Consider the following 27,707-nt stretch of genomic DNA (forward strand, 5'->3'; position numbering starts at 1 on the left):
CAAGCAAGTGTCCAGCTGAAAGTTTGCACTCTTTCTTGATTTAAATTCAGGAAGTTTTGGTTCAGTTTTGAAATAGATGACTCCAGAAAGAAACAGTCAAATGTATGTAATATTGGGTGGATGTTATGATATTGTGAATCATGACAGGAATTGCGCAAGAAGTGTCGTCATTTTTATAAGTTGGCATGTGCTCTTCACCATGCTTTGAGTCAGTTTGGCTGGTTTGTTGGAATTACTGACTTTACCTGAATTGGTCACAAGCTAGGAATTTATTCAGCAAAAATATCTACTTTGTGATACTGATTGAAAAGTGATGAAACAAATGTTTTACAATATCTCTACGTCTTTGAAGTGAGCATGTTGTCACTAGAAGAAGAAATACTATATTTACCCTATCCAGTCCTGTTAGGATTTTATAGGTTTCTGAGATCTGTTCATCCTTCAGTAAATATTATCCTCAGCAATTCAGTCTCTTTGTACGTCAGTCATACATCCCAGGAATTGGTCAAGTAAGTCTTTGTTGCTCTCCCTCCATAGCCAAAATGCTCCACCTTCAGATACGGAGACCAATACTGCAAACTGTGCTCTGGTGAGACTATATCTGGAGTACTATATAGCAAGACATCCCTGCATTTGTAATAGGTGGTGTCACTTTCCCGATCCTGAGTGAAATGTATGCTGACCAAAAACCAGCTGATCTGTATAGTAGTGTAGAGAGGCACCACTGCAGTAAGTTAGTCTGAAGCTGGATAAACGAAATTTGCCATGTGTAAGTATTTGGTTTATTTTGCGCTCTTTTTTTTGTATTTTTGCTTGCTGAATAAACTAAAATTCAGTGAAATTGGCAAGTATGATCAGTTTACTTGCCTATTTGAATGAGAGAATAAGTCATGGAGGCTGCCCCTGGCTTTTAATATACTTTGCTTTTGCTTTGTAATAAAGCAATTGGGCACCCTTGGTTACCTCCTTGAAGTAAGAGGTAACCAAGGGCTCATCTCTATTTGCCCCTTCCCAAAATAGCAAATTTATTGCAATTTTTTTGGTTGTAGTTAGTTATTTTAGTCTACCTGCTTAGATATGTTCTGGCACTCCTCCTTCAAATTGAATTCAGGTCTAACATGGACACTGCTGTGCCACCAGATTCTACTAATTCATTTGGCTAGTGAATTTTTATTAGGGTCATTTGGACTATAATTATATAAGAGCATTAACAATATTTGTAAATATTCATTTGAGTATTCCATGTTAAATTCTTGGCTGTTTTCTTATTTGTTTCTATCCTGTTACTTTACTGAGTATTTTCCTGGAAGAAAAATCTCAACTGTAAAAACATTGCTTTGGACATTTTTCCACTTAGTGGTGTATGTTTTGTCAGCAATCTAATCTTTTGAAACCCACCACCTGAAGTACTTTACTGGGATGGTTTGATTGGAATGTTTTAACATGTAAGTCAATGGAGCATCTGTCCCCAGTCTCTTCCCCCAAGCTAAATTTGGGATCCCTGTCAGAACCATCATGGACTTTGCATGTCATAGATGCAAATGTTTGGTGTAATTGTGCTCCCTTCCTGTTTACAGAATCCCTATTAAAACCACAGTCTGCTGGATGAGTCGTGTAGTCTGTGGTAATTGACTGGAATTTTGCATAGGAGAAGGTGTGGAAGGTGTAGTTGCTGTGCTTGTGTGTTTGCAATGCAGTTGGCATATCAACTCAGCCGTGGGAAGTTATGTCTTTGGCTGATCAGAATGGTGCAATGGAGGACCTTCTAGAAGTCTCTAATTCTCTTATACAAATGAAATATTCAAATATACGTAAAGACAAATGGTAGTACAGAAAGGGAGAACCCTGAATGTTCTTGGATGTGCAAGACTATATTCATAATTTATATTATAGTAGTTATTTGATACACTTGTAGGTTGAGACATGAATGTTCCATTTAAAGTGCAAAAAATCATGCAACTCAGCAATTTTGACATACTTTTTTGCTTTTTTAATTATAGAACTCTACCCATTAAAATTAAGTGGAACTATTCTGTTTTTTAAAGAATTTGCTGACATCTGAACTCCAATCCTTTGCAACCAAAGAGGTAAGTAACCTCTTGACCAACCAAGATTTTACTGACCATTTTTTACTCGTTGACAAATAGATTTTATAGTCAGAATTGTGTAGACTACTGTATTTAAACCAGATTGGTCACTGGGAATAATAAGTTTCCACCTGTGCACGTCATCAACAGTTGAAACTGGTAGATGTGGAATTCCTAACTCTTTGGGTGAGGAGGCCTAGGTTCAAGTCTCATGATCGTGGTGGGTAATATTGCTGAGCAGGTTGTTTAGATAATGTAAAATTGCAGTTTGGCTGTTTTATACACCATCTAAAAGAATCATGCTTGCATTAATGTAATATTTGTAAAATGTCTCCAGTCTTACTTTGTAATTTGGCTATTTTTCGTTCAACATGACATTCACCAGTTTACTTTCTTGGAGCAAACATGCTACATTTTAGTGCTTTTTAAGTAGGATTATTCTCAGCAAGTGCTGTGTTGAGTCTTAAGTTTATAGATTCATACAGCACAGAAAAGATTCGTCTGCATTGACATAGTTGCCACCTAAAAGTGCACTGATTCCAATTTCTTGCAGTTGTCCCAAATCCTTGAATGTTATGATATTTGAAGTACTTATCCAAATTTTTTTTGATGGTTGTAAGGTTTCCAGTCTCCCCTACCTTCCCAAGCAGTGCATTCCAGATTCCCACTACCTGTTGAAAGTTTATCCCCCAAATTTCCTGAATCTCCTGCTCCTTACCATAAAACAATGCCCCCTTGTGATTGATCCCTAAACCAAGGGGAAACAGCTGCTCTCCCTGGACCTTCTCCATATCCCTTCTAATCTATACACCTCAATTAGGTCCCCCGTCAGTCTTTGTTCTAAAGAAAATAATCCAAGTCTATCTAGTCTCCTTTTATAGCTCAATTTCTCCATCCCAGGCAACACTCTGAATTACTTCTGTACGTCTAGTGCTATCGGACCCTTCCTGTAGTGAAGTAACCAGAACTGAACATAGTGCTCCAGTTGTAACATGACTAGTGCTTTGTACAATTCCAACATTACCTCATTACTCTTTTACTCTATCATGGCTGAAAGCAAGTGTCCCATATGATGCCTTAACTATCCTATTCCCATACTCTAACTTCAGGGATCTGTGAATAATTACTGAGATTCCTCTGTTCGTCTAAGCTACCCTGTGTTCTGTCATTCATTAAATATACTCATCTTGTTTCTTCCAAACTGCATCATCTCTCACTTAGCAAGGTTAAATGGTGTCTGTCCATTTGTCCCATCTATCTTCCTGTAACCTACAGTCACTTAGTTATTAGTCACTTTACCAATCTTGGGTGTCTGCAAATTTGCTTAACACATCCACCCCAACATTTTTGTCTAGATCACTTATGCAGGTAACAAAGGGTCCCAGTACTAATCCTTGTGGTGCACTCAAACAGCCTTCTACTACCAACCTTTGTGTGCCCTATATTGTGTGCCAGGTGAATTGGCCATGCTAAATTGTCCGTAGTGTTAGGTAGGGGTAAATGTAGGGGTATGGGTGGGTTGCACTTCAGCGGGTCGGTGTGGACTTGTTGGGCCGAAGGGCCTGTTTCCACACTGTAAGTAATCTAATCTAATTAAGCCAGTTTCTGATCCACCTCTGCCAAGTTTCCCTCCATTCAATCAGTCTCCCATGTTGGACCATGTCAAAACTTTGCTAAAATCCATATGAACGACATCAACAGAACTTCCTTCGTCCCCACACTTGATCACATCTTCAAAAAATTCTAACACGTTTGTTAGGCATGATCTCCTTCTTCTGGGTAAAAACAAGGACAGTAGATGCTGGAAACCACACACTAGTGGTGCTGGAAAAGCACATCAGGTCAGGCAACATCCAAGGAGCAGGAAAATCGACATTGGGCAAAAGCCCTTCATCAGGAATAGAGCCAGGGAGTCTGCAGGGTGGAGAGATAAAGGAGGGTGGGGGAAGGTAGCAAAGAGTACAATGGGTGAATGGGGGGGTGGGGATGAAGATGATCGGTCAGAAGAGGATGGAGTGGATAGGTGGAAAAGATGATGGACAGGTCATGAGCTGGAAGGCTGGAGTTGGGGTGAGATTGGGGAAGAGGAACTGAGGAAACTGGTGAAATCCATATTGATGCCCTGGGGTTGAAGTGTTGCGAGGCGGAAGGTGAAGCGTTCTTCCTCCAGGCATTGGGTGGTGAGGGAACAGCGGTGGAGGAGCCCCAGGACCTGCATATCCTCAAGAGTGGGAGGGGGAGTTGAAATGTTGGGCCACAGGGCATTGGGGTTGATTATTGCGGGTGTCCTAAAGATGTTTCCTAAAGTGCTCTGTGTGGAGGCGTCCAGTCTCCCCAATGTAGAGGAGACTGCTTCGGGAGCAATGGATACAATAAATTATATTGGTAGATGTGCAGGTAAAACTTTGGATGTGGAGGGCTCCTTTTGGGGCCTTGGATGGAGGTGAGGGAGGTGGTGTGGGTGCAGCTTTTGCAATTCCTGTGTAGCAGGGGAGGGTGCCAGTATGGGAGGGTGGGTTGTTGGGGGGCATGAACCTGACCAGGTAGTCAGAGGGAACAGTCTTCGCAGAAAGCGGAAATGGGTAGGGAGGGAGGGAAGGAAATATATCCCTGGTGGTGGGGTCTGTTTGGAGGTGGCGGAAATGTCGTCGGATGATGTGGTTTATGCGACGGGTGGAAGGTGAGTACTGGGGAGGGTGTTCTGTCCTTGTTACAGTTGGAGGTGGGGTTTGAGGGCGGAAGGTGGATGAGATGTATTGGAGGGCATCTTTAACCACATGGGAAGGGAAATTGTGGTCTCTAAAGAAGGCGGCCATCTGGTGTGTTCTGTGGTGGAACAGATATGGCTGAGGTGGAGGAATTGGGACTGCAGGAGGTAGGGTGGGAAGTGGTATAATCCAGGTAGCTGTGGGGGTTGGCGGATTTGTAAAAAAAAAAAGTCTGTGTCGGTTATCATTAGAGATGGAGAGGTTCAGGAAAGGGAGGGAGGTGTCAGATGGTCCAGGTGAATTTAAGGTTAGGGTGGAATGTGTTGATGAATTGCTCAACCTCCTCGCGGGAGCATGAGGTGGCGCCAACGCAGTCATCAATGTAGCAGAGAAAGAGGTGGGGAGTGTGCTGGTGTAACTATAGAAGATGGACTGTTCTACTTAGCCATCAAAGAGACAGGCATAGCTGGGCCCCATACAGGTGTCCATGGCTGCCCGCTTGGTCTGGAGGGATGGGAGGATTCGAAGGAGAAATTAAGGATGCGGACAAGTTCAGCCAAACTAATGAGTGTCAGTGGAAGGGTACTGTTGGGGACATCAGGAGAGGAAGAAACTGAGGGTTTGGAGGCCCTGGTCATGGCGGATGGAGATGTAGAGGGATTGGATATCCATGATGAAGATGAGGCATTGGGGGCCAGGGAAATGGAAGTCTTGGAGGAGGTGGAGGGTGTGGGTGGTGTCTCGAATGTATGTGGGGAGTTCCTGGACTGGGGGGATAGGTCAGTGTCGAGGTAGGTGGAGATGAGTTCGGTGGGGCAGAAGCGTGCTGAGACAATGGGTTGGCTAGGGTGGTCAGGCTTGTGGATCTTGGGAAGGAGGTAGAATCAGACAGTGTGGAGTCCATTGCACTTTTAAGTTAGGATGTGCTGCTTAATTTAGGTAAAGTAAATGGTTGACTTAAGTGCGCTCACAAGTAAGGAAGCAAGGTCACACTACTCCATAATCCCACTCTTTAAAAATCATCTAGCTGATGTTTTGTATTTGCAGCAAACGTGTGACATAACGGTGACAGCCACGATATCCTTAACAATTGCAACGTTATTTCTTAATTCTCCTCTGCTAGTGACATTTAGTTCAATTGATATGACTCCATGGGTGTCATTTCAGTAGTTTAAACAAGCCATCCTTTTGAGAGCCACTGCATTTGTGTTGGCAGATAACTTGACTGTGACAGCTGACTGTTTCACTGTTCTGCAGAATAGTTCATTTTACTGGCTGTGCTGATTCTTGGTTTTGAACAGGTCATTATTGCTCTACTTTCTATAGTCCCTTGTTAAAGATGCAGGCTATTTTGGCCTGTTAAGTCCACACTGCCACGTAAGGTGTGGTAACTGATAATCTTCCACTCCCCTTAGTTTATACCCATAATCCTTGATTAAAATCTGGCCATCTGCTGCTTGAATACACATAATGATGCAAAACTGGGTGGATGAGTGAGATGAGCTGTGAAGAGGATGCTGAGTTACCTTGTGATGTGGGCAAGTTGAGTGGGTAAATGCATGGCAGATGCAGTATAATGTGCTTAAGTGAGAGGTTCAGTGTTGACAACAAAAGTAAGGCGGCTTATGAGTTGTGATGGATTGGGAAAAGGTGAGCTGTAGTGAGGCCTGGATGTCTGCAGCTGTTGCTGAAAGTAGGCATGCGGGTGCAGCAGGCAGTAAAGGAAGCAAATGACGTCTTCAAATACAAGAGCAGGATGTCTTGGTATAACTGAACATTGCTTTGGTGAGACCATGCCTGGAATGTTGCGCAGTTATGGTCTCCTTATGTGGCTGGGAGTTCTGGAAATGGAGGGCCAAAGATTTACCAGGCTGATTCCAGGGGTAATAAATCTCTCACATCTGGAGTGATTGATCGACTTGGTGAGTACCATATTCACTGGAATTTATAAATTATTTGGGGAGGGACAGTCCAAGGAACCTATTAAAATCCAAACCAGTTTAGACCAGGGAAATGTAGGAAGTACATTCCTGATTGAGCAATCCAGAACCACTGGTCACAACATAGGACTGTGGTATGGAGAAATTTCTTATCCCAAAGTTGTGAGCCTGTGGAATTCTCTGCCCCAGAGAATAGATGAATCCAAAAATTTCAAAATAGTTTAGTTCTTGTGACCAAAGTGATCAAAGGTGTCAGTGAAGGTGGGAGAGGATACTGAGTTATTAATCAGCCATGTTAGTATTGAATGGTAGAATCTGCTTGAAAGGCTGAATGACCTATTTATGCTCAACGATGCCCGTATGCTTATACAGATTCAACAGCTTCAAAATTCCCTAAATCCGTTTTAAATTGGTGACTCCTACTTTGAGACTCTGAACAGAAGGCAGAGGTGCTCTCCCCACAACCTATTGGTGCTCAAAATCTTCAAGAAAATCAGATTGTTGGATAATCTTTGAACTAGCAGCATCTGGAGAGAAAGTAGATTTCACATTTCAGGTTGTGACCCACCAGAGCTCTGAACCTCTTTCAAAACTTAAATCTTTGATTAAGGTTGCATCTAGTTCTTCCAAATACAAGTGCAACCTACTCTTATACTGGGAATCACCCCAGCCATTTTCTGGCCTGCCTTCCATGCCATTGGTACTTGGATGAGGGCCCAAAGCTGTTCAGTATTTCAGTTGTAGCCTGGTGTATGGTATAGTTTAAGCAAGACCTCCTATTCTAAATGGGTTTATTTTGCTTTGAACTAATTCAATTTGCCTGCCTTATTACATAATCTAGTTGCTAGATTTTCATTCATGAACAGAGATCCCAAGCCACTCTGCATCTTTATCTTTGTTTCATTAATGTTTTTCTAATCGACCTGTTCTGAGATATTATTACAGACATCTGGAACAGGTGAGACTTGGACCTGGGCCTACTGGCCCAGGGGTGGGGACACTAGCACTGCACCATGAGGGCCCTTCTGCAGCTTTCTTCCAGTTTCTTTCCCCACTTTAATCTGCTTTTCTACAACTGCCAAAGTGCATAACTTCCATTTCCCGTTCACTTCACCTGTTTGTATCCCTCTTAGGTTCTTTTGTCTTCCTCATTCTTTCCTTCCCACCCATTCTTGTCACCTGCAAATCTGGTGATCTAACATTTTGCTACCTTTTTACCTTTATCCAAATCATTAAGACATAATAAGTAATTGTGGCCCCTGATTGCACTTGCATTCTAGTTACAGGTTGCCACCCTGAAATTGTTCCATTTACACCAACTGTTGTGATTTTTTACATTGCAAATATACTATCCTTAACACTGGGCTCTTAAGTAGCCTTATGCACATGTCTTTTTTTTTATCAAATGCCTTTGGGAAATCCAGCTATTACATTCATTGTCCCTTCATCTCCCCTTCTTACCTCCTAGAGTTCTAATACATTTTGTCAGGCATGGCATCCACTTCAGAATACCATGATGACTCTGCTTGCTCTTTATATATTATGAATGCTCTGCTATTCTATCCTTTTTCAAACGACTCTACATTTTCCCAATGGCAGATGATAAGCTAAATGGTCTATAAGTACCACCGTCTAATTTTTCATTTGAATGAGGGTGTTTATCGGCAGTTTTCCAGAATTTGAATGTCATTGATGTACTGAGTAATTATCCACTGTCCGTAGCTACTTTCTAAAATGGCCTAGGATGCATTTTATCAGGTCCAGGGACAAATCTGTCGTCAGCTCAATTTAGTTCCCCTGTTACTTTTTTTCTCTCATGATGGTTGGTTTGCTTATTTCTGTCCCCTTTAAGACCCCAACAGACATCGGTTTTTGATTTCTCCATCAACCAGCTGTAATAAGTAAAGGGCAGTATTTCATGTTATAAAACTTTATCTTGCTACAGTAAAAATACAAACTTTATTTAACAAGCAACTAAAACCCTTAAAGAAAAAGTGCTTTTGCAGTGACTAGAACTATCAAAATGCCTTGCAATCTCTTGTGTCCCACACTCCTGGTTGTGATGTTTTTTTAAAAAAAAATTTGCGTCCTTGGCTCATTTCACATTGTCCTAGGTTACGATTTCAAGTGTCCTTCCACTTGACCAGAGTTTCCTAGGTATGATCATGAGAAAGACCTCCCTTGATAACTCCTTGATTCTTAAATCTTCAGGAGTCCATTTTTGTTCTGTTTGTTTTTCAGCATAAACACATTCCTACAAGCATTCTAGTTCACAACCATATCATCTGCATCGTCTCCTATAGCAGTGCCTTCCAACTTTCCCAATTTTTCCTCACCAGTTTTTTTTTAATTCATGACCTTGAATTGTACACCAAAGAAAGTAGTCAGCACTCTGCCTTCCAAACTTCTTTAAAAGATTTTTAAATTCTCTCATTTAAAAGTGCTTTCATAATTCTAATATCCACCTTGCAACTCTCTCTAATAGAGAAAGATCAAGACTAGCTACTAGGACTATGGTTTCCCATCCTTATCAGTTAACCTGTGCAATTCAGTGCTTATCTCATGGGGTCCTTACACTTGTGTGCACTCGTCCTTTTGACCTTGTTTTGTACATATTGGTCATTACCTCTTTACTGTTATGCTAAATATACCTATTTAAAAGAACGAACTTTGCCTTCTGTGGGTTTATGGGGCAGCACAGTGGTTAGCACTGCTGCCTCCGTGTCAGGGACCCAAGCTTGATTCCAGCCTGGGCATCTGTGTAGAGTTTGCACATGCTCCCATGTCTGTGTGGGTTTCCTAGGGGTATTCAGGTTTCTTCCCACAGCCCAAAGACGTGCAGGTCAGGTGAATTGACCATTCTAAATTGCCCACATTGTTAGGTGCATCAGTCAGGGAAATGGGTTTGGATGGGTAACTCTTCGGAAGGTTGGTGTGGACTTGTTGGGCCGAAGGGCCTGTTTCCACACTGTAGGAAATCTAATCTATGGATTTATCCACTATTTCCTGACAGATTTACTCCACTGTGTATTTTAATCCATTTCCTTTAAAACCTTTGCGTGTTCCCATTCTGGCAAGAATAATGAAGATAATAAACTTGAAGAGTAGAGGCCATTTATGTTCCAGCTATTAGCCAAATCAACTGAAGCCAGGTTATTTGGCCTTAACATGTGTATTAATTCTAAACATCCCCTTGCCAAGACTATGCTTTTAAAGTTATCATCCAGTAAATGTTAACATTTTGCATCATGTCTACATGATTCCAAGTACAAGCAATGCTTCTATGAAGTGGTGTCTTGGCAGCAATTTCTCCAGAGTTCCCATATACAGCATAGTGGAATTTGGAGTAATATTATTACATTTGTAATGGCTGTTCAAAAGAAATGCAAGCTTGGACAATGCCACAGTCAGGATTGTAACTATAATGTTCACTGCCTTTTTCCATTTTCTTTGAATAACCATTGATGGCTGGTTCAGCAACATTGCAAATGTGGTGTAACTTTTAAAGGATGTTAATCTTGTGCTCAGCTATGCACTCATATTCAGATTAGAATAAGTCAGTCATTTAATTCGTTAGTATGTTTGATTTTTAAAAAAGAAAGATCCTTTGTGAAAATTGCAAATCAGTGACCTTGCTGATAGTCAGGTTCTCTTTCTACTATGAGAGCTAAGACTCTTGGGAATATTTTGTTACACAATGTTCTCAGATATTAATTTTTGTTTTAAGAAAGGAAATAGACTAAATATTTCCAGCCTGAACAATAGATCAGAGGATTGGAGAAGGTTGAATAATTCAATGTGACTATGTAGCTGTTAAAACTCCTTTTTAATACTGTTCTTGATTTATGAATTTAACAGAATACTGGAGAAACTTTGGTCTGGCAGCATGTGTGGTTAGAAATAGTTTAATATTTTAAGTGATATGACTTCAGTTCTTAGCAGTGAGGACTGAGGTATACTTTTGCAAACCCATTTTTAGGTGCCTTGCATTAGGAGAGATGTCACCAGACTGGGAGTCATACAAAACAGAAGCCTTTTTATCAATGTTGGGAGAGAGTTTCAACAAGTTTTCATGATGTGATTGTTTATAGTTGCATATTTCTAAAATGACAATAGTTTGTGATTAGTTGAGTTTGCAATTCAGAGATATCTACCAATGCAAACAGTACTGCCATGATCCATCTATTGTAAAGTTGCACCTGTAACATAATCTCTTTTTTTTATAAGATGAAAACATGGTCAAGCTTATCTTGTTTTTGTTTCTGTAACTTGGGGTCACATTCAGATTTAGATTCCAGTGTTTCTAACGCCTCAGCCAATGCTATTCAATTATAGCTACTTCGGATGATATTGGACATTTTTCTTTGAATTTACCAGAAATGAGTGATCAGTCATATTCTTGATTCCTTTATTGGGGAAGGTGTTGTAGTTATTTATACATCACATCTAAAGCAATATTCCAAGAATGCGTTGCTGTACCAAATGGTGGCATTGCCCAGCCTAAATTGACATGTTACGTGCAAACAGGCCATTTAACCCACTGGTTCATAGCAATATTTATGCTCCACTTGGTGTCTCCTCCTTCCTTGTAATAAACCTTTTCCCCTTATTTGCTTAAGTATCTTATATTTTAACCTGTAAAAATTTCATTAGTCTCAAATTAACATTTGCAAAAGAAACTCGTGATAAATCATTCTTTTTCTATTTTCGATACTCATCGTTTTAAAGCACTGGGGATAGGTGCATTGGGTTTCAACTTTGTTAACATTAAAGGGAAAATAAGGTTCAGATTTGTTTGGGTTGAAGATTGTTTATGGAATTCCCCACACCTCATTAGTGTAGAAGTAAATTTCACGTTTTAAATCTGCTTCTCTTCCGAATTAACTTGAAAATGTGTCGCTTGATAAATGAAGTTTATACAAGATCACCCCTGTCTAGAGAAAAAAGCTTTAGCTTTGTTGGCAGCTGACACCATAAAATTCATGGTTTTTTTTTCCTTCAGGTGACCATACATTTAAAAAATGTACACTTTGACATACCTCTGTCCCATTCCTAAAATGGATCAAAATGAACAACTTTCAGAACAGATTAATGGGCTATCCTCCACTCTAGTTAGTGAAATTTTTTAACAATGCAAATTGATGTAATTACCAGGAAGTTTAAGTTTGGAAGAGGTATATTTATCTGTTTCTAGCATGTACTTGTCTGAATTATTACATTGTAATTATATTCAACAGTAACGATAAAGTTAACCTGTTATTTTCAAAGACAGACAAAAGTAGGACTGGAGACCTAAATGGAAACATGTAAATTTAGCTCAGATCTAAAAGGAGAGAAGACCATCTGTACTTGGTTTCTAACAGGGATAGAAAGATTATTGGGAACATATAAAATAATGCAGTGAAATAGTTACAGTATGGAGTAGGGGAACTTTGGTGGGATAAATCCACATTTAACTTAATGTCAGCAATTGATAAGTGTATGCCATAAAACTTTTGAAGAGAAACCAATATCTCTGACTCCAATTGTTGCTGTGATCCAATAGCTGGCGATTAATTTTTTTCCTTCCTGAATCTGTCAACAGTAGAAATTAACTTGACAGTTGTTGAATGACTTGCAATGTAGATGTGGACTATATAACTTTTGTGTAATCTATTAGTTATGGCCATTAATACAATAGAACATTTTGTTACAAACTATCACAATGTTACATACTAGCAGGGTAGAATACATACTGGTCAAGCCTTCCCCATCATTGATAAGATCATACTGTCAATTCCCTTGAAGTCTAAAATATTGACCGTATTGAAGGCTGAGAGTAATAAACGAATGAGCACAATGAACTTTGATTCAGTCAGTGAAGATAAACAGGAATTAGAAGGTACAGCTTTTATCAGCATCTGGTAAAGAGCCTTGCAGATCGCACTGCTTCAGACTTTTTTTAAAATTTTAATTATTTGAGTTTGACTAGTCAACAAACTGGGCAGTGATTTCCAGAGGCCAGTCACCTGGGTGAAAGGTTTTCTGTCCTGTCCCACTAATCCCTGTACCGATTACCTTACATCTGTGCTCTAGTAATTGACCTCTTCACTAGGGGACGGTAGGTCTTCCCTGTCTGCTGTATACAAGACATTCATTATTTTATACAACTCTATTATTATCACCCCTCAGCTTCCTCTATGCTAAGAAAAACAGCCCCTTTCCAGTCTTTCCTCCACTATAATTGAAGTTCTGACGACATTTAATTACACTCTGGAAAGGAGATTTATGCCCTTCCTGTAATGTGACCTTTTGAGTTTTTAGTTCTAGCATCACATCCCTGTTGTTAACTCACCCAATTTGTTTTATTACTTCATGGGAATTTGGGAGTCACTGGTTAGACAAGAGATGAACACATTTTGTGGTCTAGAATCACAGGTCAGACCTGATGGTGATGACAGACTTCCTTTCTGATTAGTTCACCAGGTATGTTTTTATGACTAATGATAGTTGTGTGATTGTATTTTGTTTGAAGCCTATAAAAATATTAGCCTGATCAATTGATTACTAGTCCACCACATTACTACTGTCATTCTATCCCATATGTTGTCTTTACCATCTTATGTACTTGTTGCTACCTTCAGGGACCTATGAACATGCAATCCAAGGTGTCTCACTGACTTCTCCATATGTTTGTCTTCCTTTTGCTTTGATCTCTCCAAAAGCTCACCCTCCTTTCCTGACATCAATCCCAGTTGCCACTTGTCTGCCAATCAACCAAATCATTATCTTGCTATAGTTTCCTGCTATACTTTTCACTTTTGATTTCCTGGCAAGTTTGTGTCCTCTGCAAATTTCCCAATTACACCTCCACGTAGCATACTCCATTTGTCGCCTTAATTTCCTACTTTTGTCATTGGTAAATCTGAGAACCTTATCCTGTCTCTCTTATTAGAAGTCAGTCAAGTGTGGTGCTGGAAAAGCACAGCAGGTCAGGCAGCATCCAAGGAGCAGGAGAATTGATGTTTTGGGCATAACCCCAAAATGTCTTGTCCTGCTTCTCTGCTGCCTGACTGAGCTTGTCCATATCCCACACTTTGCTCTGATCTCCAGCATCTGCAGTCCTCCCTTTTCCCTATTATTTGAAATTACTCAATTATAAATGACCACACTCCTGCACTGACTGGGTACCCCTTTTGCAAGTCTGTCAACCTGAAAATGACTTTATTCTTTTTAAGCAATTCTCTCCATGTAATGTAAAACTCAACCCCATTGTTATAACAAGCTTGCAAGTGGCATTGCTTCAAATATACTGTTTCTACTTTATCTACTTAAACACAGGTACAAGTAACAATTGAGATTAAACACTTTTTTCCCTTCTATGAAACCATACTAAGAGCCTGGTTGCTGCTGCTTTAATTGGTTCCAGCACTTTCCTGATTACCTGAAACCAATTGCTTTCACTTTTTAAATTTAGAGCCTGCAGAAAGCTTGTGGAACTGTTTGAAGCTGACAGGTCCGTGACCAGCTCCACCACCAAACTGTTATCACTTGATCTCTCTCTCTCTCTCTCTCTCCCTCTCTCTCTCTCTCTCTCTCTCTCTCTCTCTCTCTCTCTCTCTCTCTCTCTCTCTCTCTCTCTCTCTCTCTCTCTCTCTCTTTCCCCCCCCTACCCCCACCAAATTATCCCAGTCCCAAGCCTCCCAACTCAGCACTGCCCTCTGGGACCGTCCATCACTGCCCCCTCTGACCAATCACCTTCTCCCTCAGTTTCATCCACCTATCACTTTCCCAGCTACCTCTTCTCAGCCCTGGCCCACAAGCCTCTAACCGGATGAAGGGTTTATACCTGAAATGTCCATTTTTCTGCTTGGATGCTGCCTGACCTGTGCTTTTCCATCACCCCACATTCAAATGAGGTTCTGTATTTTGGAAAGGCAAATCTGAGCAGGACTTGTATATTTTAATGGTAAGATTGGAGGTGGGTGGGGGGGGCTGCGGAGAGAGGATAGGGAGGAGTGTTGCTGAACAGAAACCTTTTGGAATGCAGGTTCATTAGTTCCTTGTAGGTGCAGTCACAGGTAGGTAGAATAGAAGCATTTGGTATGCATTGAGTATAGGGAGGTCATGTTGCGGCTATCCAGGACATTGATTAGGCCACTCTGGGAATATTGTGTAATTTTGATCTTCCCTCCTATCTGAAGGTTGTTGTGAAACTTGAAAGGGTTCAGAAGAGATTTAAGGATGTTGCCAGGGTTGGACGATTTGAACTACAGGGAGAGCCTGAATAGGCTGGATGCAGTTTTCCCTGGAGTGTCAGCTGAGGGGTGACCTTTTAGAGGTCTATAAAATCATGAGGGGCTTGGATAGGGTAAATAGCCAGGGTCTTTTCCCTAGCATGGGGAGCCCAGAACTAAGGGAATAGGTTCAGGGTGAGAGGGGAAAGATATATAAGGGACCTAAAGGATAGATTTTTCAGAGGGTGGTGTGTGAATGGAATGAGCTGCCAGAGGAAGTGGTGGAGGCTGGTAGAATTGCAACAATTAAAAGGCATCTGGATGGGTATATGAATAGGAAGGGTTTGCAGGGATATGGGACTAGTGCTAGCAAATGGGACTGGGTACGGTTAGGATCTATGGTTGGCATGGACAAGTTCGATTGAAGGGTCTGTTTCTGTGCTACATCTCTAACTGCCATTCTGACCAAATTGGCTGATGCATTGTCAACAGTGCATATCACATGACATGGCAATTAATTTTTCATTCTTTTTACTCTGACTATTCAATGGTGCTGGATTGAAGCTTTTTTCCCTCTTAATGTGGTGTTCAGTGTAAATGCATGTGACAGTAAACCCTTCAATCAACAGAAGGAAATTCAGCACATTGAGTTGCTGTGTAGCAATCCTGGCTGATCTGAACCCTCAACTCCACTTTACTGCCTTTCCAACTATCCCACGATTTCCACCACTGATTTTAAAGATATGTTATCTCTGTTAGGTTCCCTTCCTGAGGTTTCTCTCTCGAGATGCAATTCACACACACCAACCTCTGCAAACAGTTAAAGTTTACTAAAGTTAGTACAAGCTAGGTGCCCCCTCTTAGCTGCCTTCACAGGCGTGCGAAGTAGAGTCAGTGAGGCCCTGAACAAAGAAAACACATCCCCTTTATACAAGTTCACTGGCAATGCTTACAGATACTCTGGCCACTCTCCCACAATCAAATGCCACTCGAGACAACCCCCAGTTATTCGGTCACCAGTAACTCCAGGTACTGTGGTGGGATGAGCTCATCCTCTGATCTAATGCAATTGCTAATTCCCTAATCCTGGAGAATCGTTATGCAGATGATTTCCTGACTCAGTGATTCCCCAACACAAAGCAGGTGTGACGTACTTCTATCCCAGAACGTGTTTCTGGATGGAAGAGATTGAATTCTAGTATAACTTTACAATAGCAGGGGAGTAATAGCAAATGACTGTCTAAATGAAGTGTAAATTACAAAGGTTATCTGCATTCTTTCATGATTGTCACCCCCAGCCAAAGACAGTGTAATTTAACCCTTTTAATATTACATTAAAAATGGGAATCTCTGGACATTAACCTTTTAACATTACGTTTCTGCGTTGAACATACTTAATGACCAAGTCTCAACAGCACTGGGCAGTAAATAATTCCACACAATCACCACCAAATGAAGAAATTTCTTAACTGTTCAAATGTATGACCCCTAAGTGAGATTATGCCCTCTGCTCCTACACTTCTGCGTTTTCTGCATCTATCCTGTCAGACTCTTATTAATCTTTGTATTAATGCAAGCACCCCTCTTCTAAATTTCAATGAATATGTTGACTGCCAATCTAGTCACCCTCTCAAGACCGATCCTCCATTCCTGGTATCAGCCTTGTGAACCTTCTCTGGACTGTCTAGAACAGTACAGTATTCCAGTTGTGGTCAGACTAATACTGTGCCTGCTTTAGGAGGACTACCCTATTTTTATACTCCATTCTCTTTTGAAATAAAGAGCAGCATTCCATTTACCACTGAAATTTGGATTCTAGCTTTTTGACTTGAATATATTGCTGTTCCTTCCATTACACTGGGCTAAACTCCTTCCTAATAGTGGATTTGTATGCACCACATGGAATGGCAGCAGCTTAATGTGGCTCACTTCTTTAGTCCAGTTCAGTAAGAATGAGAAATGTTGGCCTTGTCAGCAATGCCTACATTCAATCAACAAAATAGTTTTTTTTAAAAATTACTCCAGTTGTGGAAGTATCCAAATCATTGGTTGGATGATAGTCATTCAACGTGGGCTCCCTAGCCTCCTAATGCTGAGCTTGCCTAATGCTAGCAATGTGTAACCAAAGTCGTCTAAACCCCTTACCTGTGTATCCTTGCTTACTATGATCTGTCTATACTGCTCACAAACTTTGGTTCACGTGACAATAAATCAATCAGATCTCTGGGCACTTATCTTTTTTTGACCTTGGATCAGGGTAGTTGTAGTAGCAATGAACTGTGGATGTGGAATTTTATTTCCAGCACACATTATTAATAGCTGACCTACTTGCTGCCCAGATTTGAAGTACTGAACCAGTCTCTGGGCTTGCTTCAGTTTTAGTTCTGTGATGTGACACTTGCAACTCAAGCTCTCTTTTTAAATCCTTTCTGACGTGTTGCTTACAAGTGTACTTTCAAATGCAACTGGCTAAACTTTGGCCTTTAGTAGTCATAATCTCTGGAGCCCACCTTCAACTTTGCCATCTAACATCACTACTTTTGTCTCGAATTAGCTTTACTACATTATCCTTTGTTCATCTGACTAGTACTGCTTCATGTCTCAGCTGCAAGTGACTGAATGCCATATCCTGCACATGCATGTACGTTGGTCCAACTTGTCCTTGACAACCAGATATCTGAACCTAATCCAGTCCCATTGGCCAGGATTTGACCTGTAATACCTTTTAAAACCTTCCTATTCATGTACCCATTGGATGCATTTTAAGTGCTGTATTTGTACCAGCCTCCTCCACTTCCTCGGCTAGCTTGTTCACTCTCTACTCTACACACACCACTCTGGAAAAAGTTGCTTGGATCCCTTTTGTTTTTAAAATCTTTCCCCACCTCACCCTAAACCTCTGCCCTCTAGTTCAGGACTACCCCACCCAAGGAACAGGCCTTGTCTATTCCCCTATCTATGCTCCTGATGACCTTTATAAGCTTGTATAAGGGCCCCTCAGCCTCTGCTCCATGGAAAATAGCCCCAGCCTATTCAGCCCCTCTGGCTCAAACCCTCGTGGTCCTGGAAACATCTAGCCCATGAATACATATCGAAGCATCCAGTTAACACCAAGTGATGTAGGATAAGAGTCAGCCATCTAAGACTGAGATGAGGACCTTCTCCACTCGAAGGTGAGTCTATGGAATGCTCTACCCCTGAGCTGTGGTGGCCCAAGCATTGCATGTGCTCAAGATAGATCAGTAGTGATGTAGAGAATGAATATTGTTTGTAGATGTGGAGCCAGTTAAGCAGGCTACTTTGTCCATGATGGAGTCAAGCTGCATGCATCCAAGCAAGTTGGAATATTTCATCAGACTGAGTTGTCATGTATATGTTGGACAGGCTTTGGGAGTCAGATGTGATTTGATGTATGGTTTGTAGTCTGTGGCCTGTTGAGAATCTGGTTAAATTTGATGTCCAGTGAGTTGTTTTTCCTCTATTGAGCAATGAAAAAAGACTTGGCCATATTTTGACCTCTTGTCTTATGTTTTCTACAGCCTCTGGCTTTCCCAAATTGCTTTACAGCCAATAGGCACCTAAATATTGTGTGCAATTCTGGTCTCCTTCCTATCGGAAAGATGTTGTGGAACTTGAAAGGGTTCAGAAAAGATTTACAAGGATGTTGCCAGGGTTGGAGGGTTTGAGCTATAGGGAGAGGTTGAATAGCTAGGGCTGTTTTTCCTGGAGTGTTGGAGGCTGAGAGGTTTATAAAATCAAGGGGCATGGATAGGATAAATAGTCTTTTCTCTGGGGTGGAGGGAGTCCAGAACTAGATGGCTTAAGTTCAGGGTAAGAGAAACATGAGACCTAAGGGGCAATGTTTTCACGCAGAGGGTGGTATGTGTATGGAATGAGCTGCCAGAGGAAATAGTGAACGCTGGTATAATTGCAACATTTTAAAAGGCACCTGGATGGTATGTGATTTAGGAAGGGTTTAGAGGGATGTGGGGCTAGATTGGGTTGGGATATCTGGTTGGCATGGACAAGTTGGACTGAAGGGTCTGTTTCTGTGCTATTTTAAAAGCAACCATGTCATAGTGGACATACAATCAAGTTATCTGTTTTCATGATGTTGGTTGAAAGAGAAATGATATGGGAGAACTCCCCTGCTATTAGTCTTCAGTTTCACAATTAGTCTTTTAACTAACGTTTCTTGCAGAAATGTATGTGAAACTATATTTTGAAATGCTCAGGTCTTTGGCACTTATCTGTCAACTATTTTGTTTCCTTAAAATGGAAGAAAGATTGTTTGGAGTGTTGTAATGGTGTTCATCTGCAGTGCACATTGCTTTTGTTTTTGAGACCATTTGTCAGTTGGCATGTCTGCAGTCAGCTGGATATCAGAGCAGTGGTACATAATGGTGCACACTGGATCCTAAAATACGAGCCTGCAATCTAGAAATCTCTTTTTAAGCTGGACCTAATTCAGCTATATAGTTTTTAATCTTGTAATTAGTTGAAATATATGAACAAATCAATGGCACATCATGGGGTCACCCATCTCTGGACTCCTAGCAGAAGCTGTAATGCAAAGATTAGAACAAACAGTCCTACCGTAAATTCAACCCAAACTCTGGGTCAGATATGTGGATGACACCTTTTAATCACTAAAAACACAAATAGAAAACACACTGGATCATCAACGCCACACTCACAGGAATCCGATTCATGAGAGAGGAAGAAAAGGACAACCGACTCCCATTCCTAGGCGTGATGGTACAGAGAACACTGAACAGAATTCACCACAAAGGTATACAGGAAAGCCACACATGGACCAAGTCCTGAACTATGAAAGCAACCACCCCAACCCACACACAAAGTTGCATCAAGACACTTCAGAAGGGCCACAGCACACCAGAACTGCAAAAAGAGGAAGAACACCTATACAATGTATTTGCTTAAAAACGGATACCCCTGTAATTTCATCAACAGATGCCTCAGGGAAAGACAGCTGAATGAGGACATGCCACGACCCAAAGGACTTGTTACATTACCATAAATCAAGAACATTTCCGAACTGACAGCGACCACTAGGACTATAACAGCACACAAACCAACAGCCACTCTCGGACGACAACTCACCAGGACGAAGGACCCGATACCCAGCATGAGCAAAACCAATGCAGTGTACAAAATCCCATGCAAGGACTGCACGAAACACTACATAGGACAAACAGGAAGACGGCTAACAACCCGCATCCATGAACATCAACTAGCCACGAAACGACACGACCAGCTATCCTTAGTAGCCACACACTCCGATGGCAAGCAACATGAATTCAACTGGGACAACACTACTATTATAGGACAAGCCAAACAGAACAGCCAGGGAATTCCTAGAGGCATGGCACTCATCCACAAATTCAATCAAATAATCAACCTGGACCCTATATACCGGCCACTGCAGCGGACAGCAACCGACAACTGGAAGCGACAGAGACAAGCCACTATAAATGTCGGGGGAAACAACACCGAAGCGCTTCAAAGGAGGCTCCCAAGCACTGAGGATGTCACCTAGACTGGATGAAACTTTTGCAACACACTTACCCAGCTCGGCGAACAGAACCATAAAACGAGCACCCGAGCTACAAATCTTCTCTTTTTTCACTTGTCCTGCAATTCTCCTTCCTGATGCCCCTAAAAAACATTCCCACTTGCTTGCTAAGCATAATTGCAAAAAAAAATCATTACTAGTACCTTTTTTAAATTCTTTCCTTTGTAACTTTTTTTAGTTGACCCTCCCACTTCCCAGCTTCTCCATGAGGATTGTTCTGGTTAGGGATGCTGCTACCCATTTGAAAGCAGTGTTGTCCATTTGTTGAAACCAAATAATGCATCACTTGTTTACTTCAAACTTTAGATTTGAATCTATTTACTCAGACTTGTCTATTTGCCATATAGCAGGAGTCTAAAATTTAAAAGATCTGTAGGACACTTAAAAATGTGCAATACTGAAATATTTGCTGCTTGCTGAGCTTCCATTCAGGTTGCCAGAAACTTTTTTAACTCTGCTAATCATTCACCCTTTGCCCACTGTTCGCTTTGTAGAGTTGTCTGGCTGGCAAATGCAATACTTGTGACAAAAAAACTGAAGAACTGCAGTGTTATAAATCAAATAAGATCAAATTGCTGAAAAGGCTTAGCATGTCTGAAGCATGCGAAGAGAAAGTAGTTAATGTTTCAGGTCCAGTGACCTGACATCCCTTCACAGATGTTGCCAGCAGTTTCCGGCAATGCTTTTGGCATTTGCATCAGGAGCGTTTTAAATATGGGAATAGTAATTTTTTAAGGTAAAATCTTCAATGTGCTAGATTAACTGTGGTCCTAATGCAAAGAGATTCATTATTACCCTATTAAGTTGTTTTGCAGAATATAGCCGTCATAAATCTGGGCTTCCAAGGGGAATGGGATTAATTCCATAGCCCGTTCAAGGAGTCAGTGTAGGCGCAACGGCCTCATTTGATCCTCGAGGCTAGAATATACTGTTCCCTGCAGTTGCATTTGGTTGAATTTTTGAAATACAAGCAAAGTTTATGCTAATTTCCAAGGGCTGCCACTACCCTAGCATTTGTCTCCTTTACCTTTGTAGGCAAGCTTGCTTTTTTTATGAATAATTGTAGCTATTGCAAATTTGTTCAGTTATCTGGGTTTGGTGCATTGTCATTATTTAGCTTTAATTTCTTGTGGGTGTGGTGGAGAAAGGTAGAGGAATTTGTGATTGCCAAGCATGGAATTCTAGGGAGATTGATATTGTTGCTGCCAAACTTAATGTACAAAAAACATTTACATACAAATTGAGTCCAATTACAATTTTACAGAAACTAAGAATTCATGTTCTGATTTCCTTTGCTATAGTCAGTGTCATATTATTGGAAGGACTATTATATCTATTTTGCATGTTGTATATTACACTAGCTATAAGTATTTACCTTTCTGTGCATCTGTCACCTTTAATATGGTCTAAAGCCTGCCTTGACATTAGATCAAAAGAACAATCTGTAATGATTATATTGGGCTTTGTTTTTGCCTCATTGTTTGAGAGATTTGAGAACACTTGACACCCTCTGAAATCTCGCCAGAAGTCATAGCTGGAGCTGTTGCACCATTTTGCACCACTGCTGGAGTGCGGATCAGCATTTAGCAATTCCCATGCAGCAGGCTAGTAATTTTAAAGGGGCTGCCCTGATTATTGCTTGCTGTGAAGTGAAAATAAATGGGATCAGTTTTCTTTTGTGGGAACTGGGACAACGGTTTCTTGATATTCTGCTTGCCAGCTATGGGGAACTAGAAAGTGATGCTAGATCAAATTTCAGTTTGGTCAGCATCCCATTGCCATGAATGGAGACCCAAAGGTAACGAATCGTGGCTGCATGAGGTGACCAGTGAGGTGCATCAAGTGACAAAATCGCAAGTGATTTTACACTTCTATCCTTGGGCTATTAGCATTGTGCAAAGCAATATATAAGTAGAATCCAAGATGGTCCAACTTATCCATGCCAACCAGATATCCCAACCCAATCTATTCCCATCTGCAGGCCCATATCCCTCCAAACCCTTCCTATTCATATACCCATCCAGATGCCTTTTTAAATATTGCAATTGTACCAGCCTCCACCACGTCCTCTGGCAGCTCATTCCATACACTTACCACCCTCTGAGTAAAACAGTTGCCCCTTAGCTCTCTTTTATATCTTTCCCCTCTCACCCTAAACCTATGCCATCTAGTTCTTGACCCACCCCACCCCAGGGAAAAGGCTGTCTATTTATCCTATCCAAGCCCCTCATGATTTTTTAAACCTATAAGGTCACCCCTCCGTCTCCAATGCACCAGGGAAAACAGCCCCAGCCTGTTCAGCCTCCCCCCATAGCTCAAATCCTCCAACCCTGGCAACATTCTTGTAAATCTTTTCTGAACCTTTTCAAGTTTCACAACATCTTTCTGATAGGAAGATGATTAGAATTGCATGCAATATTCCAACAGTGGCCTAACCGATGTCCTGTACAGCCGTAGCATGACCTCCCCAACTCCTGTACTCCATGCTCTGACCAATAAAAGGAAAGCATACCAAACATTGCCTTCACTATCCTATTTACCTGCAAATCCACTTTCAAGGAGCTATGAACCTGCACTCCAAGGTCTTTGTTCAGCAACACTCCCTAGGATCTTACCATTAAGTGTGTAACTCCTACTAAGATTTGCTTTCCCAAAATGCAACATCTCTCATTTTATCTAAATTAAACTCCACCTGCCACCCCTCAGCCCATTGGCCCATCTGATCAAGATCCTGTTGTAATCTGAGGTAAGCTGTTTTTCTACATGTAGATTTAAGAAATCTACAGGCTTAAAATTTTAGCTGTTTATCTGTTGTAAACATTATTTGTATTTGAAGATTTTTAATATTATGTATGCTTGGCTCCTAATCATTGCAATATTTCCCATGACCCTTTTTTCACAGTGACATTGTCATAAATAGTGAGAATAGTTATTTTCAAAACTTTGAAATTTTTTGCAGTCTTTGAAAATAGCACAGTAAGATGATGAACAAAATGGAAATTTTAAGTGTACAGTAGAATTATTTTAAGCCATGTGAGCAGTAGGAAACGAACTGCTTCGGGATGTCTTGCATCCATTCCATTTTGCCAGATTGTTTTGTTGAGGCAGGGTTTTAAATGTTTTGGCTTGAAACATTGCTGTAGCTGTTAAATAAACATACCAGTAAATAGCAATCAACTGTAAATCAAAAATGTACTGCCTCTGTTGGATATTTATAGTCTGTAACTCATCTATGATATAGATGATGTGTTGGCATTCAAGGGTTGCATAAAGATTTGTAGATTGGGTGCCGGTTGCCATAGTTGTGATTGTTCACTGAGCTGGAAAATTGATTTGCAGACATTTGGTCCCCTGTCTAGGTAACTTCTGTACTTTAGAGCCTCCTGTGAAACCTTTGCAGGAGGCTCCAAAGCACTGAAGATGTCACCTAGACTAGATGAAACGTCTGCAAATCAACTTTCCAGCTCAGCGAACGTACCCACAACTATGGCAACATATTGGCATTTACTACAGATTAGATTTTGTTTCCCTACAGTGTGGAAACAGGCCCTTTTGGCCCAACCAGTCCACATCGACCCTCCAAAGAGTAACCCACCCAGACCCACTTCCCTCTGACTAATGCATCGAGCACTATGGGCAATTTAGCATGGCCAGTTCACCTGCCTTGCACATCTTTGGACCGTGGAAGGAAACCCACACAAACATGGAGAATGTGCAAACTCCACACAGACAGATGACCCAGGCTGGAATTGGACCCAGGACCCTGTTACTGTGAGGCAGCAGTGCTAACCACTGAGCCACTGTGTGCACGCCTCCCTGCCCACCCACCCCCCACCTTCATGATTGCGTATTCTAGTGTTAATCAATACATTAGTGTCTCACCGTGTAACATGATTAGGAATCTAAATGTGGTGCATTATATTTTGATTACTTCATAAAATATGAATATGATTAGGCAGGTAACAGCAATATATAAATTTGCATTGGTGCATGTCTCTTTGTTTCAATGTGTTTTTAGTTTAAAATGGTGGGGCGAAAAGCTGCACAAGTGTATACCTGCCCATTGAATGCTTTACCTCAATGGTTATTAAATTGTTACACTTGGGGCATGGATTTTGCTGATTTTTATTGCTTGTCCCCAGCTGCACTTTTGACTGTTCAATCCATTTAATGAAAGTACTACAGTAGTGATGTTGAGCTAGTGAAAATGAAAGAACAACATCAATTCAGCCAATCCTGAGGAAGGGTCACAGGACCCAAAATGTTAACTCTGATTTCTCTTTGCAGATGCTGCCAGACTAGCTGAGCTTTGTTTTCATTTCAATTCTGTATAGTCTGCTACTTGAAGGAAATCTGAAATAAATCTAGAGGCTGGTATCTTGTCACAAAGTCACCCTTTATTTACATGTGTTGCTCTTGGCACTCTTCCAACTTCTTCTGGGGCAGGTGAGTGAGCAGAGCCTCTGGCACTCCTGTTTGTATGTGTCTGCCAGGGCTCCCTGATTGAACCCAGGCTAACAGCCCCAATCAAGGATCTCTTATTGTGAAGTCCACCTGGCTAAATTTGCAACCAAAACAGTGTGTATTAGTATTCCAGTATTTTTAAACAAATTTGGGGGAGTGTTTCAGAAAGCTTTGGCAGTGTATCCTGTAGAACAGGGCACCCCAAAGAGGGACCTTGAGCTCTGAGGCAGCAAGGCCTGTGGAGCGCCGATAAAGTTATAACAACTGTGCTCTCTCCAACGGCATGGGTCCCTCCGTAAGCTCTCGCGCGCTCTCTCCCTCCTTGCTAAGGGGTGATGACCATTCTCTAGCCTCAAATTACTGCTTTGATCTGGAAGGTGTTAGGCCTGTTTGTAGGTGGAGTGGCTTGAATGAATGGTGTGCACTTAACTGTCATATATGCATATTTACTTACCTGTACTGTGTTCAGACATTTTTCAGTAAAATTAATGGATTTGCTTAAAACCATGGTGAAATAGGCATAACTTCAGTTAATTTCCAGTGAACAACTGTTCTATCGTGCAGGGTTATGGTCACCTGCACTAGGGGCCTTAAGTAGGGCTTCTCAAAAACTTTTGTTTGGTTTTAATTTGCAGTGAGGTAAACAGATATCTCTAACTGTTTATACGTAGGACAAAAGCATGAGGAAATCGATGCATACTGTAATCAGACTCCGGCAGAATTGAATATTTTGTATTAAATATTTTGACAGGTTAGAAACCTCCATTTAAAATGTGGCTACTGCATGTAAATTTTCATAATTTTCAGTTGCTAGGGAAAATCACTGGCATTTCTTTGCTCTTCCCCAGATTTGTACTTTAACACTTAATATAACATTTCTGAAAATTAAGATCATTTTACCACTCCTGAACAGTTCCCACAGCTTTCTCTTCCATGCATTGGCTTATTTTAAAATTTCTGAAATCAAATAACGGCGTTTTGATAAATTTGTGGATTAAATATACATTTTAGCCACGTTTTAAGTGTAACAATAGGTATAGTCACAGATCACAACCATAATCTAATTTAGTTTTGTTCTAGCCAAGCAACACCTTTTTTTTGTTTGGAAGCTAGTTTGTGAAAAAGCAGTTGCTGAGTGTGACTGTAATACAAATTGAGCAATTTGGCAGGGAATTGCAATTGTAAACACAAAGATTAAATTTGTATTCTTATAGGCATTTGGTGATCAGCTGATACATTGTGCTTAAGGGCAAATTGACATAAAGACAGTGTAAATGAAAAGGGTCGTACTTCATGGTCTACTTTATTAAAACCTATTCAGTTACGTTCTGATCTCTGATAAATGTGAAAAATTGCACATTGTATTTGTTTTTTGGCATAGTAAGTACTTGAGTTAAAAAAAAGTTCTTGTCTGCATCATTGTAGTAATCTTTTTCATGATCTTGCTCTCTTTGGAAATGTGTTTGCCTTTCCTGAGATTATTTTCACTCCTCCTCAAATCACTGCCTGAGTGTTCTTGGTTTGTTACTTTCCTTAGTTATGGAATTTGTTGACACTGACATTTTTCCACCTTTTTAAGGTTTAGGCCTAACCCATGATTTTAAAGTTGCTTTTGCCATGATCATTCCAGGGCTAGACCACATGTGTCTAAGGTTCTGTTTAAATATTTTTGTGTTCAAAATACTGTCTGACACCAGCAAAGCACAGTGCCATAACATGGTAGAATCTAGCATTCAGTTATGAGTGAAAAACTTTTAAGGGTAAATCAAAGGAATGAGGTTAGAATTAGCTGTCTGGACTAGGAAAGGAGTTTAACAACAAAATGGTTGAGAGACTATGGCCTATATTCTTGTAAATAATTCATAATGCACAAAGATCATATCCCAGTGAGGATGGATGATTCGAGGAAGGGAACTGGCCATCATTAACAAAAGTTGAAGATCAGGATAGAATTTTATTTTTAAAACTCCCCTAATGTAAAACTGATGGTATAATACAAAAAAGACATTTATGAATTTAAATGGGTAGAAAATGGCCCTAGTGAACAGAGGCCCCCAGTGAATAAGGCTGGGGAACTAGGCAATGGCAGAGAAGTTGGATAAATACTTGTCATTAAGCTTTGGATGGCAGTATCTTCCAAAATAGTAAATTAAAGACCGAAGGTGGGGAAGGAGATAAATGTAAGAACTATGGGGCTAAAGGCTGAAGTACCCCTAGGCATGATGCATCCTGGATATTTGCGGAATTAGACAACTGTAGAAATCTAAGAATCCTTTTTGATTCTGGAAAAATTTCAGGATTGGAAAACTGCCAATGTAGTAATCTTCAAAAAGGGAGGGAGACAAAAGTAACTACAGGCTAGTTATCTTAATGTCATTGGGAAAATGCTGGCATGCCAGGATGTAACTTGACATTGTGATTTTTAACTTTGTCCACTCCAGTTCAGTGCCGCTCCTCCAACTATAAGTAATCAGTCAGACCATATCTAGGATACTGCACAGTTTTTTGGTTTCCATTTTATTGAAGGAAAAGTATACTGGCATTGGAGGTTTTCCAGAGAAGATTTGCCAAAGTTGATTCTGAATACGAAGGGATTTTATTGAGGGGTTGACTATTTCAGTCTATCTTCTGAACACTGCATGAGAGACCATATTGAAACATGCAAATTTCTTGGGCTTAACAGGCTAGATGTAGCA

The 27,707-nt window shown here is 40.8% G+C and overlaps 1 protein-coding gene across 2 annotated transcripts in view; it reads left to right on the plus strand.

Moving 5' to 3' along the window:
- Positions 1-27,707, plus strand: part of rap1aa (RAP1A, member of RAS oncogene family a) — a 137,685-nt gene that overhangs the window by 38,452 nt on the left and 71,526 nt on the right. The window contains exon 2 of one of the 2 annotated variants that reach the window (XM_060845298.1): positions 2,001-2,087. The exons of the other annotated variant lie outside the window; for it this stretch is intronic. The gene's annotated coding sequence lies outside the window, so the exon portion shown is untranslated. The remainder of the gene's footprint in view (positions 1-2,000; positions 2,088-27,707) is intronic. 2 annotated transcript variants of the gene reach the window in all.

The sequence above is a fragment of the Hemiscyllium ocellatum genome, chromosome 26 (assembly GCF_020745735.1).
Source record: "Hemiscyllium ocellatum isolate sHemOce1 chromosome 26, sHemOce1.pat.X.cur, whole genome shotgun sequence".
In the NCBI taxonomy this organism is placed as follows: domain Eukaryota; kingdom Metazoa; phylum Chordata; class Chondrichthyes; order Orectolobiformes; family Hemiscylliidae; genus Hemiscyllium; species Hemiscyllium ocellatum.